Source organism: Podarcis pityusensis (genome assembly GCF_964106645.2).
Source record: "Podarcis pityusensis genome assembly, chromosome: 12".
Lineage (NCBI taxonomy): Eukaryota > Metazoa > Chordata > Lepidosauria > Squamata > Lacertidae > Podarcis > Podarcis pityusensis.
In genome coordinates this window covers 41,535,544-41,551,322 of record NC_138037.1, presented here as the reverse complement: position 1 = coordinate 41,551,322, position 15,779 = coordinate 41,535,544, and the positions used below count along the sequence as shown (strand labels likewise).

General features: G+C 43.9%; 1 long non-coding RNA gene across 1 annotated transcript in view; it reads right to left on the bottom strand.

The window, feature by feature from the left end:
* LOC308459566 overlaps positions 1 to 15,779 on the bottom strand; it is a 34,619-nt gene that overhangs the window by 18,306 nt on the left and 534 nt on the right. The window contains exon 2 of the long non-coding RNA XR_013978155.1: positions 7,183 to 7,274. This is a non-coding gene — a long non-coding RNA (uncharacterized lncRNA). The remainder of the gene's footprint in view (positions 1 to 7,182; positions 7,275 to 15,779) is intronic.

Here is a 15,779-nt window from a genome sequence, read left to right as displayed (position 1 = left end):
AAGACGCACCAGACCATAAGACGCACATAGTTTTTGGAGGAAGAAAACAAGAAAAAAAATATTCTGAATCTCAGAAGCCAGAACAGCAAGAGGGATCGCTGTGCAGTGAAAGCAGCAATCCCTCTTGCTGTTCTGGCTTCTGGGATAGCTGCGCAGTCTGCATTCGCTCCATAAGTCACACACACATTTCCCCTTACTTTTTAAGAGGGAAAAAGTGAGTCTTACAGAGCAATAAATACGGTATATGGCTATACATAATATAATTTCAGAAGCACAGTGAGCAGAAAAAGTTGGTTCAGGTCCTACACTCCAGAGCAGGAGAAAACAAGCTTGCTCCATCTTCCATGGGGCAACCTTTTAGATATCTGAAGGTGGCTATCATATTTCCTCTCAGTGTCCTATCCAGGTTAAACATAGCCAGTTCCCTCAACTGTTCCTGTTTTCAGACCCTTGGTCATCTTGGTTGCCCTCTTCTGCACACATTCTTGTCAAAATCTTTCTTAAATTGTGGTGCCCAGAATTGGACACAGCACTTCAGGTGTGATCTGACCAAAGCAGAATAGAGACATTATACAGTGGTACCTTGGGTTAAGTACCGTAGATTCCGGCATATTAGGCGACTGGGCGTATAAGACGACCCCCCCAACTTTTGCTGTTCAATTTTAGAGTTATAGAGTTTGAGCGCCGCCAGGGGCAAAGCGCGCACCCCTCCGCTGCCTCTTCCATCGCAGCAGCAGCATCCCAAGGCGAGGCGTTTGGCGGGTGGGCAGGCGAGCGCCACGCTAGGAAGGACTTTCCGTGTCCCCTTGTGTGGGGAGGGGGGAGGAGCGATGGCAGAAGGGGCGCCTCTGCTCACCAGCTCCCTCTCCTCCTTCCCAATGCGTATACCCAGCGTATAAGACGACCCCCGACTTTTGGGCTGATTTTCTAGGGATAAAAAGTTGTCTTGTACGCCAGAACATATGGTACTTAATTCGTTCCGGAGGTCCATTCTTAACCTGAAACTGTTCTTAACCTGAAGCACCACTTCAGCTAATGGGGCCTCCTGCTGCTGCCGCACCGCCGGAGCACGATTTCTGTTCTCATCCTGAAGCAAAGTTCTTAACCCAAGGTACTATTTCTGGGTTAGCGGAGTCTGTAACCTGCAGCGTATGTAACCCAAAGCACCACTGTACTTCTGTCTATGCCTCCTAGAATAGCATTAGGTTGGAGGTTTTTTGCTGCTGCATCCCACTATTGACTCGTGTTAAGCTTGTGGTCTACTAAGCCCCCTAGATCCATTTCACGTGTACAAAGCAGCAAATATTTTCTATAAATTTTATTGCCATTTTCTGTATTTCAGGACACATTTAATGGCTTCCGTTTGATATGTTCTCCCAATCTTCTAAGTTAAAAATATACATAGGGGCTGTTTAGCAGATTACGTATTGACATAATCAGTTTGATCTCTCGTGGGCTACGTTTTAACATTTCTTTTGTGCACTTTGAAACAGAAATTAGCACTCAAGGAGGACTAATGTTATTGAAGTCACACTAAGCAGCCTGGGCATATTTGCCATTAGCCTGAACTCCCACATTCTCTACAAAGTATTTCAACTAATACAAATAGGCCTGCCAATCAGTGCTAGAATTATTGTGGGGGGAAATGGCCAGCCCTATTGTCTTCTGCAAGCTCCCCCACCCACGCCCACCACTCATTACAACTAAGGTACAGCCCAGTATAAAGTAAGCATAGCATACATAGTGTGTATATGTGAAAAAAACAATATCAGGCTCTGAGGGATCAGAAGAAAGGCTATGCAGTCCTGATACTATACAACTTTTAGGGACGTTTTTAATGTTTCATGTTTTATTACACTGAGGTCCAGCGCTGAGGCCCTTCTGGCGGTTCCCTCACTGCGAGAAGTGAGGTTACAGGGAACCAGGCAGAGGGCCTTCTCGGTAGTGGCGCCCGCCCTGTGGAACACCCTCCCATCAGATGTCAAGGAAATAAACAACTGTCTGACTTTTAGAAGACATCTGAAGGCAGCCCTGTTTAGGGAAGTTTTTAATGTTTGATCTTTTATTGTGTTTTTAATATTCTGTTGGAAGCCACCGAGAGTGGCTGGGGAGGCCCGGCCAGATGGGCGGGGTACAAGTAATTTGTTGTTGTTGTTTGTTGGAAGCCGCCCAGGGTAGCTGGGGCAACCCAGTCTGATGGGTGGGGTATAATAATAATAATAATAATAATAATAATAATAATAATAATAATTACTACTACCACTACTACTACTAAACTACTATAGAAGGAAGGTGAGGACAGGTGACCCCACCTAGGCCCGAAGTCACCACCCCACACTCAATAATCACACCAGGCCTCAAAACTGTCCAAAATTCCTTTTGTCTTCTAAAAATCCACAGCTATAGCTTTCCTGTGGATTCTCACAAGATGCTGGTACATAGGCAAAATGTTATTCTTTTATCAGCACGAGAAGGCTTCAAAAAGCTAATGAATAGGCTCTGTTCAAAGCAGGCCTGAGAACTGAATCTTATCTCATTCTAGTTGCAACTTCTTGGACATGCTGAACTGCTCTCACTCCCCTTTCCTGGGAAGGGTGCCAAGAGTCCACAATAGTCCCAAGACAGCTTTCTGTTCATGCTCAGAGGAACTCATGGGCAGGACTCTGGAAGAAGGAGGAGAAAGGGGGAGGGAACTGGAAGGGGAATATATGCTCTGTGCACATGACTGTGAACCCGTGCATGCTTTTTGTGAACTATCACACTTGCTCCTTCTACCAGTTCATGGATGGTAGAAATAAAGCCTTTTCTCCGAAACTATTCCTTGAGTGTCTGTTGGCTCCCACTTCCCTTTCCCGGGCGCAATATTTTTCCCACCCGGGGGCAAAGCCTCATAAGGCTACACTATAAGCTGCCAGAAGACCAGTATTGCCCACTGCATTCATAATAAATACAATAAAACCCAACTGCTTCAGGGAAGGGGTGAAGCAGTGCTCTGGAACAATAAAACAAATCTCTCAGCGGCAGCACCATCTTCATCAAAATGCATAAATGCAGGTCCAAACTAATTCCTGTGCAGAACCACCTGCCTGTAAGGCATTCTGACTTCTATTATTTATGTTGACACCCCCACTTTTTTTATAAAAAAACGGTGCATGCGGTTAGGATCCTATTCAGCAGCCAGACCAATCCATAAGTCTCATTTTCACTGTATAGATTAGGGCTGTTTGGAACCAATTAACAGTTGGAACTCACAGCCTTCAAAGATTCTACTATGTGACCTAACCACTCGACCAGTACTATTTCCCGGCTGTTTGCAAAAGGATGTGCTTCGTAACCTCATTTTACTGTTCCCCCACTTTCCAAAAACACAGCAGGTAGCACAGCCAAACGCATTAACAGTTCTGGAGGCCCGCCAGTTGTTGCAAGCATTTTCTGAGCTCACACTATATCAGAGCACGACAGCGAGGTCCCTTCCGTGCGCAAGGACAAGGTTAACCAAGTCAGCTGGAAGTTGAAAAGTAATACAGTCTGGGATGCAGCGAGGTCTGCAAAGCTGAATTAAGCATTTTGCGGCTTTGACGTGAGCGCCTTCGAGAAACTCAGCCAGATCCAAAATGCATCTCCTTCCTTGCCTATGCAATAGTATTAACTGAAAACATAAATTGCACATCAGAAGTGGATTTAAGGGAACATAACCAGTTCACTTGCAGCAGGCTTACGCACGCGCCATCAACTTTTTTGGGGGGCAGACAGGAACAGAACCCCCATGCAAAATGGTCACCATATATATTGCACACAAATGAAGATCCCCTACCATAATTGATTGGTTAAGGAAAACTATCTTAATGATAAAACTTGCATATGAGAGAAACACAATATTTAATAATCCTGAAAACAAACTTGTTGAGAGGTGGGTCTTGTTTTTGCATTTCTGGAATGACAAAATAAATGGTGATATTTTTCCTGTTAATTTATTCATGGCAATCTGGAGGTTTTGTTATGCTGTTCCTCACTCCTTTTCATATATATTTTCTCCCCCCCCCCTTCTGTTATTTTATATTTCACTTGTTTTGCTTTTTTTTTTAACATAAGATATTTTATATATAATGTTTTTGCTGCATATTGTCATAACATAAAACTAATAAAAAACAAAAAACAAACAGAAATTAATAATAAATAAATAAATAAATAAATAAATAACAAAACCCCTCAATTTACATAGAAAATTATGGCAAATACCCTTGTCTATCTAAAAGAGAATAAAGAAGAGAACATGTACAGTATTAATGTTTGCAGCTTTTCATGAATACAATATATTGTTTTGTAGTGCTGTCACTATGTAGTGCTATTTGAATGTTAAAAAAACAAATTCTGGCCTTTCCAAGATGGCAGAATGGTGCATTTTTTTAGAATGGAAAAGAAGAATCCAAATAATGTATATTTGTAACAGCACATAAATTTTTAGTTGCGCAACTTTCTGATGCAAGTTCCTTCCCCCTTTTCTAACTTGGTTGTTTTCCTTATAGTTCACCACATTTCTTCAACTGCTGAAGGTTTAATAAACTACAATACTTAAAAAACAACAACACAACGACAACTTTGCTGTCCTATAAAAAGAGCAACGAGTATTTAGGAATGAGAGATTCTTACTGATTACTGCAAGAAAGCTCTCTAAACAGGCTTTCAAAAATATCTGTTTATTATTCTTGACCATCACCATAAAATGCTCAAGTTCATTATAGAAATAGTTTGGAGATATGTAGGTTTTCTCCACACAAATTATAGTAATTGAATGAAAATTACAGAGCTTATCCGCTGAGCTGAGGAGCAACTGGTGACTGAATATTTGTCTGGTTAAGGCCTGGACCTTGACTGACACGTAACAGAAGCTGGGTCAAGTCTAAAGGCTGCTATGAAACAGACTGGAAGCCATCATCTAGCAAAAATGCCACTTGACTAAAACAAGATATAACCCTCCCAAGCACATCCATCAACACACTTTCAGGCAAAGTGGTTTCCAAATGTGTCCGAAAGCACTCGAAAATGGTGCTTTACTCACATCACCAATAATTTTTCAGTAATGCAAGACAAAAGTGTTCAAGGTCTGATCCTCCAAAAAGTACTGTACTCAGCCTCAGTTGAACAAATAAAACATATAGGTGTTCTTATGGCTAATGGAAACCACCAAGTGTCTTAATTCAAGTAAACGGCGTTTCCGTACACTCTGGTTTCTGTCACGGTGTCCCTTTGTGCCAGAAGCTGTTTAGTCCTGCTGGCCACATGACCCAGAAAGCTGTCTGTGGACAAATGTCGGCTCCCTCAGCCTGAAAGCAAGATGAGCGCTGCAACCCCATAGTTGCCTTTGACTGGACTTAACCATTCAAGGGTCCTTTACCTTTTAATTCAAATAAAGCAATGCTTATTTTGGAATAGTTCTGAGAGTTTGCTCCAGATCAAGGCAGGAGAATCATTGGCCTTCTAGAAGTTGCTGCTGTACAAATTCTGTCATTTCTAACCATTGGCCATGTTGACTGGGGTGCCAAAGGTCTCAATTAACTGTTTTTGCCTTGCTTCAATACAATTCTAGAACCTGCTTTGGGAAATTCCTGGCAAATAGCCACACTCAGTGCTCTTTTTTTTTTTCTTTCTAAAAAAATGTTTAGGGGTACTCTCATTTTGACTCAAGAAAATCACCATTTTATAGTTCAAATCGGGGAAAATAAATACAGTAAACACAAAAAAACTGACCAATCACCACGCTAGATTCCAACTCCTACTTCACACATTAAACGCTCATTTCCATCTGAGACTCGGGAAACACCATGACAAGAAATGAGGCCGCTATCAGGGGTAGCAAGGGAACTGACGATTCATCATGCTAGAGAAGAAACTAAAAAATTTAAAATTTTTGTTTCTTCTACCGTTAGATTCATAAAATGTTTAGGGCAGGCATGGCCAAACTTGGCCCTCCAGCTGTTTTGGGACTACAATTCCCATCATCTCTGACCACAGGTCCTGTTAGCTAGGGATGATGGGAGTTGTAGTCCCAAAACAGCTGGAGGGCCAAGTTTGGCCATGCCTGGTTTAGGAGTATGTGTACCCCTGCATCCCATCCCCCCCCCTAAAAAAACAGCACTGGACACACTCTAATTTCAACAGACGGGCTACAGGTTTCAATCCTTGAAGCTGCTCACACAATCCATGGGACTCTACAACTGCTTGGGGTTGTCCTGTCATCCGACAGAGGAGAATGCCTGAAGTTAACTCAGAAGGGACTGCTGCCACTGCCCTTCCACACACTCCAGTGTCTGCTGCCTGAAGCATCCACCATATTTTCCCTAACAGTAGGGCCGGCCGCGCCACATCTGAAGGGGCTTCAGCTGCCACATTTCCAGGTGTTTTCAAAGCAATATTTTAACAACATCATTACATTCTGATCAAATCGGATTATAGTGATTTCTGTGGGTTATGTATGTGCTGGGTGGAACCTCCAAGAAAGCAATAGGGGGCAGAAGTGCACAGTGGTCGGACCATGGACTCTATCCTGCAGATGACCTAGTGCTCTTTCTGTGACATCTGAAGCAGATATGAGGCTTCTGTTCCCTAGTGTGCATATTAAATTACACTGGTACCTCGGTTGTCGAACGTCTCAGAAGCCGAACGTTTTGGTTTTCGAACGCCAAAAACCCAGAAGTAAATGCTTTTGTTTTCGAACGTGCCTTGGAAGTCGAACAGCTTCCGAGGCGCATTTCTCAATTTTCTGAGTTGAATTTGGCGACTGCACATTGCGCCCCAGTTGTCGAACGTTTCGGAAGTCGAATGGTCTTCCGGAACGGATTACGTTTGAAAACCGAGGTGCCACTGTACATGGATTTGGGAAATAATGCTTCTCCAGGCAATATGACAAAGCTGATTAAAATCAAATGCCAAATTAATTTTCTCAATGGGTTTTTATATTGTAATTTTATCCTGTGAACTGCCCTGAGACCTGTGGGTATAGGGCAGTATAGTTGTGGTTGTGGTGGTGGTTGTGGTGGTGGTGGTGGTATAGTTGTTGTTGCTGTTGTTGTTGTTTCTTGAGCAAGAAAAAAAGTCTGGGAAGAAATTTTCTCCATTTATAACCACACAAACATGTGAGTGAGTGTGCATGAAAGAAGTATTGATTCAGCTTTATTCAATTACCTGAAGGATCCATCGACAAGAGAAAGTGATATTTTCCAGCCAAGGCGATAAACAGGAACAGTTGGAGTGTGTTGCATCCATTATAGATGTATCTGGAGAGAGAACAATGTGGGAAACATTTTTATCTCATGCTGTGTGCTCTTCATCTCTCCACCACTGAGCTCAATTCTAGGCCATTTCGTCTGACATTGCTTCAGGGCAAAAATCATGGAAAGACCAACGCATGGGACACGCAACCAGTAAACAATCTGAAGATGGTAGAAGAAGAGTTTGGATTTGATATCCCGCTTTATCACTACCTGAAGGAGTCTCAAAGCGGCTAACATTCTCCTTTTCCCTTCCTCCCCCACAACAAACACTCTGTGAGGTGAGTGGGGCTGAGAGACTTCAAAGAAGTGTGACTAGCCCAAGATCACCCAGCAGCTGCATGTGGAGGAGCAGAGACGCGAACCCGGTTCCCCAGATTACGAGTCTACTGCTCTTAACCACGACACCACACTGGTAGTACAATTAATGCCAGTAAACTTGGTCCCAAGTTCTCCTGTGCTTTCCCCCTCATCGACTGTCATAGGACTGTCAAAGGGGAGATCTTCCTACACCAGTGGTTTTCAACCAGTGTGCTGTGGCATCCTGTGGTGGCTTGAATGATGGTCAGGGGTGCCGCAGGCAACCTTGGCCTCTGTCCCTCTTTCCTTCCCTCCCTTCCTCTGATGTCCTCTCACATCTCTGCCCTCCAAAGGCTTGCACAGCTGTTTGTTGCAGCAGCCTTGGCTACAAGCTCCCCAGGGGAATGGCGCCTCTGGGGCTGGCCAGGGGGTGCTTCTCAGGCCCCTGTAGGGCAGGGTGGGGAGGCACCTCTCTTTGGGGAAGAGGGGAAGCTCAGACCACGGGCGACAGCTGAGGCTGCCCAGAGGACTCTCAAGGAGAGGAGAGGAGGCTGAGGGAACACTCCATAAGGGAGGGTATTCAAAAGGGGGGGAGGGGCTGCTGGCTCCTGAGCCCCACAGGGGTGCTGCAGAAAGAATATAGTTGGTCAAGGGAGCCATGGACCCAAAAAGGTTGAAAACCTCTGTCCTACACAATAACATGCATGCTGGGTTTCCGGATTGGGTCCATTTTGTATTGGAAATGACTGTGCCTTTTCCAAACCTTGTCACTTGGGGCAGCTAGAATTGGGCATAGGAACCAAAGTGTGGGCGAGTTATTGATTTGCAGATTGGCATTGGGGTATTTCTGCATTCTTATGCCTTCCCTAATGCTTATTAATATTACATTTACCTATGACAATCTTCAAACCCACCTACTTTGTACTTTAAAGAGTCTTTTGTTCCACTCTCTTAGATGGGCTCTCAGTCATTCATCGTGAGCTTCCTTAAAAACCATTTGCCACAATTACACCGCCGTTGGGGAAATGGCATTGCTATTATTTTGTCAGGTAATAACCGTTATTAAAAAATAACAACAGCGGTGATTTTTTCCTCAGAGGTAATAACTATTGGACTATATTGTCATCATGTGAGCAATAATTTTTTTGTGTGAAGAGGAAAACTAAATTGACAAAAGCTGCGTGTAACGGGGGAGAGGAATGTCGTAAGACTCACAGTGCAAGCTGTGGCACATTGACTCCAGTGTACTGTAAGTCCCATCGGTTCAGTGGGGTGTAGAATAAATTTGTTTAGAACACCAGTCTTGCAGCACATTCTTTGATGTGTCGACTCAAAAGTAAGCCCTACTGAGTGCAATGCGACTTACTCCCAGGCAAATGTGTCTAGGATTGCAGATTTAATGGCTCTGAATCTCGCTGTGAGAAACGGTTGTTCTCAAACAAGTTTATGTCACATGGACGCCATTTACCAAGTGGCAACTTACAGAGGTGTGAGTCCGGTGTTGTGGGAAGTTGTCTTCATTCTACACTCCCCTGAGCCATCAGCTATCTTTCAGCTGTGGCAATCTGTTAAAATCCTCACCAGTTGCCGCAGATGACTGCTTACCCACATGTCCTGAATGTGCACATTGAGAAGTAACTGCTTCGGCTCTGTGCAGATATTCCTAGCTATGCCAGGGGTCTGTGTGGCATGATTCTACCAGCTAGTCCCAACCCTTCCGAGCACTCATGTGTTGGGTGGCATAGTGCCCTCCGAGCACACTGCAAAATAGAGGGAGGAGACTCTTGAGAGTCCCATGGACTGCAAGAAGATCAAACCTATCTATTCTGAAGGAAATCAGCCCTGAGTGCTCACTGGAAGGACAGATCCTGAAGCTGAGGCTCCAATACTTTGGCTACCTCATGAGAAGAGAAGACTCCCTGGAAAAGACCCTGATGTTGGGAAAGATAGAGAGCACAAGGAGAAGGGGACGACAGAGGACGAGATGGTTGGACAGTGTTCTCGAAGCTACTAACGTGAGTCTGACCAAACTGCAGGACACAGTGGAAGACAGGAGTGCCTGGCGTGCTCTGGTCCATGGGGTCACAAAGAGTTGGACACGTCTAAACAACTAAACAACAACAACATGTGCAAGCCACTATGTGCACAAGCCGTCGAGCTAGCACATCAAATGGTAACACTAGCTGCCACGATTAAAAAATATATCCTTCTGTGTCAAGATATGACAAATATCTGCACAGCGAACTTAAACAATGATTCTCTGAAGAGGGCACATTCTACCATATGTGGTGGATGTGCAAGATAACGAAAGCACATTGGAAAATGATTTATAATGAGTTGGGAGGGAATGTTTAAAATAACTTTTGTGGAAAAAACAGAAGCTTTTTTATTAGGAATTTTAGGTTCAGAAATACAAAAGGAGCAGAAAAGACTATGTATGCAACAACAACTGCAAGGATACTTCTGGCCCAGAGAAATGGTGCCATTGCTAGCAAGTCTTCCTTCTTTGGCAATCACTAGTAGCCAAGTAAGATTGTCTTCCATAAACACAGTTTTAAAAGTGAGTCCATAAGTGACTGTGGAGGCCAATTCTGGATCCACATGTCCTTCCACAGTGGGGACATAGGTTTCCAGACAGGAATTGATCACAGTGAGGGTTTGCCAAACGTGCCTTCCTTTTAGTTTGTTTGTTTCTCCCTCTCATCCTGAGTTTGAGCATCTTCAAAGCCCACGACACCTTTGGTAAAGGCTGTCCTCCAATTGGAGCACTCGCAAGTCAGTGTTTCCCAGTTGTTGGTGTTTATACTATATTTTTAAAGATTTGGCTTGAGAGAGTCTTTAATTCTCTTTTGTTGAAAGCATTACACTTTCCATTTTCAAGTTCGGAATAGAGTAGCTGCTTTGGAAGACAGGCATCTGCACAACATGACCAGTCCAACGAAGTTGATGTTGAAGAATCATCGCTTCGACACTGGTGATCTTTCCTTCTTCCAGGATACTGGCATTAGTTTGCCCGTCTTCCCAGGTGATGTGTAAATTTTTTCGGAGACACCATTGATGGAATCTTTCAAGAAGTTGGAGATGGTGTTTATAAGTGGTCCACGTTTTACAAGCATACACTAGCAGCATAGACTATGGTTAGGAATGATGGTTAGGTGCCCCAGCCCTATTCTGCTGTGCTTGATGGGGCTTACTTTCCAATAAGAATGGCTTCCTTAAAATATCATTTGGTTGAGTCATTTGGTTTTATTTATTTATTGCAATATATATATATATATATATATATATATATATATATATATATATGGGACATGAGTGGCACTGTGAGTTAAACCACAGAGCCTCAGACTTGCTGATCAGAAGGTCGGCGGTTCGAATCCCTGCAACAGGGTGAGCTCCCGTTGCTCGGTCCCTGCTTCTGCCAACCTAGCAGTTCAAAAGCATGTCAAAGTGCAACTAGATAAATAGGTACCTTCCGGCGGGAAGGTAAACGGCATTTCCGTGCGCTGCTCTGGTTCGCCAGAAGTGGCTTAGTCATGCTGGCCACATGACCCGGAAGCTGTACGCCGGATTCCTCGGCCAATAAAGCGAGATGAGCGTCGCAACCCCAGAGTCAGCCACGACTAGACCTAATATCAGGGGTCCGTTTACATAAAGATATAGATATAGATAGATATAGATATAGATGATATAGATAGATGATAGATAGATATAGATAGATAGATAGATAGATAGATAGATAGATAGATATAGATATAGATATAGATATAGATATAGATATAGATATAGATATAGATATAGATATAGATATAGATACAGATATAGATATAGATATAGATATATAGATACAGATACAGATACAGATACAGATACAGATATATATGGACATGGGAGGGTTCTTTGGGGGTTATTTTCCCTTTGTTTCCAGCCAGCCCATTCTTCACTCCCTGGCAAGAATTGCAAGGCGGTGTGTGGAGCAGCTGGAGTAACTTTGCAGGAGACGTCACATCTGAGCTGCCCCCGAAACATCTTGGGTGGATTGAATTAGTTGTACATTTCACTTGGATTCAGGGTGTTCGTCTGGAAAGATATAGCCCCCCCCTCTGTCCTCTGTGTCACCCCTGCTGTTTTCTCTCGCTCCCTCTGCTCTGCGGTTTGATTTCACTTCAGTCTTTGATCATTATTCATCTCTGTAAATATGATTTTCTTATTTTATCACTGTAATGTTCAGGAGTCCCATTCCTCCCACACACACCCTGCATAAGTTTTGGTTATGTCATTCTCCTTCTTCCTGACATTTCTGTAAATTCATTGGTTCGTCATCCTCTGCTCTGAAGCTGAGGGTCATCCTTTCGCATAGGAGCTCCAGCTCAAAGCCCTAGCTTTTACGTTTCTTACCGTTTGACTGAGTGCCCATTCACACAATGTCAATCTCCATGTATGCAAACGAGACTCCCAAAAGGGGAAAGAGGGCAAAATAAGTTTGCATTAAAATCTGCTTATGATGATCTACATGTGTAGATGCAAATTCTGAAATAATTTGCATAACATTTGCATATGGTTATTGATTAAACATCTCCAACTTTCATAAAAAGGATCAGGTAGCAGATATTGTGAAATACCTACACTGAGGCAGTCAAAGTTGTCAATATTGTGCTAGGTGGGAACATATGTTAATGGTTTCAGACGCGATGCGAAAGGGAGAATGTGTCAGTTCTCGCCAGGTCTGAATTTATGATGTTATTCTTCATGATTAAAAGGCAAGAGTAGATAAGGACTGCCTTGTGTCTGCTCTGAGTTATTCCACACGTGCTGCATTTTGCTTCTCACCGCTGTGTTTCGCTCTGCTACCGGCAAGAGAAAGAGGCCTGAGGAGGATTTTTGCAGGAGGCACGGATAGCTTGCAGAGTTTCGCAACGGAAGTGGTGCCAGGCTCCATGTTCAGTCTCTGTGTACCCTCTTGTCCGGTGTAATCCGAACAACATAGTCTGTCTTGGTCATATGTTACTGTGTCAGGGACTGAGCTGAGGAGGGCTGCACTGAGGAAGAATGGTGGCAGCCTCCCCCTCCCCCTGCTCCTGATCAGGATCCTGAATCTTCCCAGGAACAGGAGAACAGTGTAGATTTGGAACAGTGGTTTGCAGAAGGACATAGTTCAGAAGGCAGAAGCTGGGAAATACTGAATGGGGAACAGCTAGGAGGAGAAGAACTGGGAGGGAGAGAGTTAACAGATTCACTGTTTGGAAAGCATTAATCCACTCAGCCCAAGGTCAAGAAGAGCTGATAAGGTGGCAGCACAGACAGCACAGTGGTTACAAGCTCAGGGTACAAGACATGGTGGTGACGGGGGTGACTAGGGAGGAAGTGGGTGGAACCCTTAATTGGGAGCATCGCCATTCCTAGGAATTAGATTCTTTGTTCTCTCGCTGTGATCATTAAAGTTTCTAACTGGTTCTGCTTATCTACTGCCAAAGGGGGAGGAAGCTGATTCCCTGAAGCCTGACATAATGTGACATAACACTCATTTGTATATTTGGTTGGGGGTGGCAACACAATTATATGTTGAAAGTGGAAGGGAAAGTGAAAGGGCCATAGCTCAGGGATAGAGCATCTGTCTTGTATGCAGAAGCTCCTGGGTTCAATCATTAGCATCTTCATGCAGGGCTGGGAATGTCTCCTGTCTGAAATCCTGGAGAGCTGTTGCCAGCCAGTGTTGACAATACAGAACTCAGTGATCAAGGCTCTGGAAACAAAGCCTTATGAGGAATGGTTGAAGGAGCTGGGTATGGTTAGCCTGGAAAAGAGGAGATTGAGAAGAGATATGATAATCATCTTCAAATTCCTCAAGGGCTGTCACATGGAAGAGGGAACACTTGTGTTTTCTCCTGCTCTGGAGGGTAGGACTCGAACCAGTGGCTTCAAGTCTGAAGAAAGGTGATTCCAACTAAACTTTCAGGAAAAAAACTTTCTGACAGTGCTCTTCTGCAGTGGAACAGACTCCAACGAGAGGTGGTGGACACTCTTTCCTTGGATGTTTTTACACAGAGGTTGGATGGCCATCTGCCATGGATGCTTTAGTTGAGATTCCTGCATTGCAGGGGGTTGGACTAGATGACCTTTGGGGTTCCCTTCCAGCTGTACAATTCTATGATTCTATGACCCAATGGAGTGACTTGGTGCTAGTATCTTTGCTGTTAGTGCACTACCTAAGCTCCTTGTGGTGGTGATGCATTTTGTATATTTTTTATGGAATTGCAAGTGTTTCGTATGACTATGTCATTATTATACAGTGGTACCTTGGGTTACAGACGCTTCAGGTTACAGACTCCGCTAACCCAGAAATAGTACCTCGGGTTAAGAACTTTGCTTCAGGATGAGAACAGAAATCGCGCCGCGGCAGCATCGGGAGGCCCCATTAGCTAAAGTGGTACCTCAGGTTAAGAACAGTTTTAGGTTAAGAACGGATCTCCAGAACGAATTAAGTTCTTAACCCGAGGTACCACTGTACAGTCAAACCTTGGTTGTCAAACGTAATCCGTTCGGCTTCTGAAATGTTTAACAGCTGAGGCACAGCTTCCAATTGGCTGCAAGAGCTTCCTGCACTCAAATGGAAGCCATGTCGGACGTTCGGCTTCTGAAAAATGTTCAAAAACCGGAGCATTTACGTCCGAGTTTTTGGCATCTGGGAGCCACAACATTCCAAAATGGAGCCGTTCGGGAACAGAGGTTTGACTGTAACATATCTATGTTGACACTTTTAAATGTGTCACAAGTCACTTGGGAACCTCAGTGTAACACGCAGCCAACCAGTCCAATAAACAAACGAACAATACAAACCAGCTTATTATGTTCCCATAAGCATCTCTCCTTCGCCAGCCAGCCCCATAGACTCCATTTGTGAACCAGGTATTCCATGTGAGCACCTGATCACACACACAGAGCCCCCACATCTGTGTGATCATTGGAAGAGAAGGATCACGTGAACCAAGCCCGTGGGTGTTCCTGTGGAGAGCTCAGCTGTACGGTGTAGATTATACCACCAGATTATACTCTGCACTCCACCCCACCCCAAAGTTACAAATAAGCCACTTCTATGATTATGGCTGCTAAACTATTGCAGCCACAGGACTTGTGGGTTTTCTGATTGCTATGTTAATCTGTTATGTTTGTCCATGTGAGCGCCTACCCAGAACTGGTCATGTGGACCAAAAAAAAGCAGAGTTTGAACCAAATCCTTAGAGAATTCACTTGGCAGTGGAAAATTTGTTCCGACAGCGACATTCCTTGTACTACATCTCCCCCTTCTGAGACAGCCAAAAACAGCAGCCTTGGTTCCTGAGGATAAAACACTGTGCAATTTGTTCCTGAGTATTGATTGTCAAGTTACCCGGAAGCCAGGAGGGAGTCAAGTCCTGTCCTAAGGCTGGCCACAACATTAAGAAATTTTTAAAGGTTTTTTTAAGAGTAGATAGAGATGCAGAGAGAATTTAAACAAACAAAAACCTTCAAGAGACTAAATGCAAAAAGGATGTTGCTCCTGTACAGTTAATAGTTCTGAAGGAGAATTGAATTTAGCAGCGACAGCATCTCACCCCTGCCTAGAAGTGACAACTCCCAAAATTATCTAATTTGTATGGGAACTCCTGCACACTAAAAAGGAAGAGGAGGAAAATATAAACATTCACAAGCTGAAAAGGAGATAAATGATAGGGGGAAATATAAGCATCTTCTGGTTAGCTTTGGGGTCTGGAGCTGAAAGCCAGTGTGGTGTTGTGGTTCGTATGTTGGACTTGAGCCTGGCAGATCAGAGATCGAATCCTCACTCCGCTATGGAGCTCCCTGGGTGACCTTGGGCCAAGCACACTCTTTCAGCTTAACTCATGCAGCAATAAAACTGCTGGCACATTTGCAAAGCTAAGCAGGGTCCAGTTTGGTTTCAAATTGGATGGGAGCCTTCGTGCTGAGATTTCTGCATTGCAGGGGGTTGGACTAGATGACCATCGGGGTCTCTTCCAACTCTATTCTAGGGCTGTTGTGAGGACAAAATGGACAGAGGGAGAACCATGTGTGCCAGCTAGAGTTCCCTGAAGGAAAGGGGGATATAAATTGAAATAGCAATGATGATTTTGTGCCAGTTCTGATCTTACCTGTCTTGTGATGGATTTGGAAAGTAAGATAGGATGCATTATGTATTAATTAACCTTCCTCTTG